Raw genomic sequence first — 3948 nt, forward strand, 5'->3', positions numbered from 1 at the left:
TCACAGAGGGTATTTCATGAAGAAGAGAGAAGCCTGGGTGTTTTTCATCTAAATTCTTGTCCTAATCTCCCTTACCAACCCCAACAAATACAAGCAGCAGGAAACTAACAGTGATCATCAATAATCTAATAACCTCAGCCGGCCTCAAGTTCTGTTTTTGTTTTCCTTAAAACAAACAAAACAAAAATAAGCATTCTGCCCAGAATCAGAGAGAGAGAGAGAGAGAGAGAGAGAGAGAGAGAGAGAGAAACCTATCTCCTAAAATCCCAGAAGGTTGCTGCCAGTGAGTCAGTACATACCTGACCAAAAAAAAAAAAAAAAAAATGTTGCTTAACTGGTTTGGTTGTTTCAGCTGGCTACTAGCAAGAGAAGTAAACAGACCCTTATCATTTCAGTTAAGTCTGGCTTGAGCATTATTTTCAAGTAAATATTTATAATTTCAATGCTATTCCATTGCTACCACTGCTGTCTTTGGATTGGACCGACTGAAACATTGTCTTGGATTAGCCTGACTCCATAGCAACAGGCCAGGAGAGGCTGCACCCTCACTGCGTGTCCTTTCTGTGGCTGGAGAGGAGAGAAGGAGGTATTTGGTGACACTCGCCATCAGGACTTTGCGGCTCTCTTGCCAGATAGCAGCTGAATTGGGGAATATCCTTCCTTTGCCATTTGGGCTCCAGTCGATCAGGATTTTTGCTGATCACTTTGCATATCTCAATGAATTGGACACACGGGCATTTTTTTCTTTCTCTCTCTTCATTCAGGAAGTGGAGAGCTGAGCCCTGAGATTCTTTCTGCTCCGATGATATAAACAAATTGTAGAGGAAGTCAAGTCAAACTTTCCCTTGCTTCTTTTGTTCTCCCAACTAGCAATTCAGAAAACAGAGCCAACTTTTCTTGGATGACTTTTAAAGATTGCTCTTTAACTGGAAAGGCAGAAACTCTCTTGCTTTATTTTGGTTCTGTAAAAACAAAGATTCTCCTAAACATAAACATATTTTCTTTCAGAAACAAGCAGGAAATGCCCTAGAAGCTAAAAAAAAAAAAAAAAAAAAAAAAAAAAAAAAAAACAAAAAACTGTTTTCTGAGACTTTTCAAACCAAATTGCTCCTTTGTCATTACACAGTTACCTAATTGTTTTTTCTTTCCTTCACAAATCTCCAGGCTAAAATACAAACGAGAGCAATAACGATCTTTGCGTGGATAATAGCTAAACCTGAGTAGAAGCTTTCAGGGCCCCAATACACAGCCAAGGAAAGCTAACAGTCATGATTCAATAAAGGTGCCATGTAAGGCATGCGCCAGACAGAAAGGAGACACCATATCTGTGTAATCTACAGACACTGCTTTAAAAATCACATAATTAAGTCCTTCCCATGGTGGTGGCTACTTGAAGCTTTATCATCAGCTTGTAAGATTTCATCTCTGGGTTTCACCGATGGTTCTGAGAACAAACGTTTTCAAACCAGAGGCACCTGCTAATCCAGGAGACATACTCACCACACCTATTCTCGTCCTCCAGGGAAAGAAGCTCTGTGTTAAATGACTGAAGGGAAACAGAAGGGAATATGTAACAAAATATACGCAGGAGCAGCCCCGGGGTGGCTTCCCGTGCTGAGTGTTCTGTTACATTAATCCTGGCACCAAAAAAATGCGACAGCCACGTGGATATCAATATCCTGCATTGTTTGTCCTCCATCGGCCCTCTCTGTACACAGGTGGGTAGCCCAGACTTCATCACAACCCTATTCTCTCATGAAACATATTAGAGATCAAACACAGGCTCAAACTGCTTCCTGAGTCTCAGTGTTCTCCTCTGTAAAATGGGATATATGGTGGCTGTAACATGGGTTAGAAATAATATGGGTATAGGTATAGAGATATTTCTCGCTTAATCCAATGTGTGGCTCCTGTTAGGTTCTCGATAAAAAAAATGTTGTGATTATTGAAATTCATAACACTATGTGAGTTCTCCTGGGTCAGGAAAAACTAGCATTGGTAGAAGCTCAACCTTGCAGTATTTGCAGTTATTTCTGTCAGAACACTTTTCCTCAGTCACGATCCTCTCCTCCCTCTTTATCTATAAATACGCATATACTGTAGATATTTATAGACTAATAGGTATATAAAATCCTTTATGCAAGTTGTAATTGACTGTGTAATTATTGAATAAACAGTGGATGAAAGGATAATGGTAGGTTCTGAAAGCCAGCTTTAATTCACGTTTTATTTTATATTCATTAAACTGTTTATTTACTTGTCTACATTCTCCTCTCTGTTGATTATTTTCCAGGCATGCATTTCCCTCGAGCAATGATCAGGCTGAGAAAGTGATTTCATTTACATTGCAAGGGAGACAGAGAAGCAAACAAAAAACCCAGAGGCAGTGACTTGCCAGGAGTGCCCCAGAGCGTGGGCATTGCTAGTAGAAGCTGTGTGCACCTCCACACCCCGGAACTATTTTTGAAGCTTTGATGTAGAAACACGCAATACCTACAGTGACCTTAAATTTCTGTAAAACAAATATAGCATGCATTGATGCAATTGCCATATATTTATAGAATTCAACAATTGTCTTCTACCAACTTTATCAAATATCTGCTGAGTGGGGGGTGCTAGGACAGAAACATAAACAGCTCTGACTGGCCCATTATGCGGACGAAGCACAGGCTTGGAGGACCAGAAAAGCAGAGAGAACACCGTGCTCCTGCCTTGCTGGCCAAATGACGCAACAAAGAAAATTCAGGAAAGTTACTTTAAGTTTCAACATACAGATTTTTTTTGTCCCTTTAAAAGACATGCTTTTACATTTCAGTTGAGTTTTGTTTTCGTTTTTATTTGGGTACAGGCCTTGGGATGGTTCGGATTTGTGTTCAGAAAATTTTTACTCCTCACCACTTGGAAGGAATACCCTTCCCTGACTTACGGATGTTGGACTTGGCCATGTGACTATTGGTCAGTAAGTGTTAGCAAGTATGATGCCAGCAAGGCCACTGTGGATTTGCACAGTAGGACTGGCTCTCCTGCACTTCCAACATTGCCTTGAGATGCACACACATGCCTGCATCCAACAAAGATGGAAGACACCTGGAGCAAACTTGGAGGCAGCCCATAACTTGAAGCCCAGCCCAGACCACCCCAGGTCATCTAAACCCCAGCTAACTTGCAAATGTTTATGGGAGAATAAATAATTACCATTTTAAGCCACTGAGTCTTGGAGTGATTTTTTGCATTATTGTGGCAACAGCTGAGTAATGTAGGCCTCATAATATTTATAGGTTTTACTCTGGCCACGGCATACTAATACAGATTCTGGGGAGTCGTGGGGTGGCGGGGGGGGATTAATTTTAAAAAATAATTCAAGCTCTTGCATTACTGATTCGACTTTGTTTTGTAAATCAAGGTGAATCATTGCCTTTCATGTGCTAAATGAAATTAGACGCCCATAATGTTTCACTACAGCAGCATATGATTAAAGAGCAAGAGAGGTATGAGCTACTTATTTTTTCATCTAGATAAAGCCTTCATTCCACAAATGCTTCATTCAGAAAAAAAAAATGTTTCACTTGTTAAAGGGATACTCATTCAGCTCTTTTATGCTGGACCTTGAAGATACAGTTTTGAGTATTAATAACTCTTCTCAAGTGCTTATGATGAGTCAGGCATTGTTCTTAGTAGTTTATCTGCATCAACTCATTTAACCTTCAGAACTTAATGCAATATTACTATGATTGCGCCCATTTTACAGATGAGAAAACTGAGAAGCTGAGAGGTGAAGTGACTTACCCAAGCTTCCATGACTTATAAGTAAGAGTCAGGATTCAAATCCGGGCCATCTGACTTTGGAGTACATGTTTTTTACCTATCGTGATAAGACATGCGTAGTTTCTATTGACAGGGAGTTTACCGAGTAAAGAGGGCAACAACTTTAAACAAGAAAACCAATCA

General features: G+C 40.1%; 1 long non-coding RNA gene across 1 annotated transcript; it reads left to right on the top strand.

Annotated features, from left to right (window-relative positions):
* Positions 1-476: 476 nt before the first annotated feature.
* Positions 477-3250, top strand: LOC108521773 (uncharacterized). The gene is made up of 3 exons (XR_001883277.1): positions 477-586; positions 1523-1718; positions 2294-3250. It is a non-coding gene; the product is annotated as an uncharacterized LOC108521773 (long non-coding RNA).
* The last annotated feature ends 698 nt before the right edge of the window (positions 3251-3948 follow it).

Source organism: Rhinopithecus bieti, unplaced genomic scaffold (genome assembly GCF_001698545.2).
Source record: "Rhinopithecus bieti isolate Rb0 unplaced genomic scaffold, ASM169854v2 scaffold_56845, whole genome shotgun sequence".
Taxonomy (NCBI): domain Eukaryota; kingdom Metazoa; phylum Chordata; class Mammalia; order Primates; family Cercopithecidae; genus Rhinopithecus; species Rhinopithecus bieti.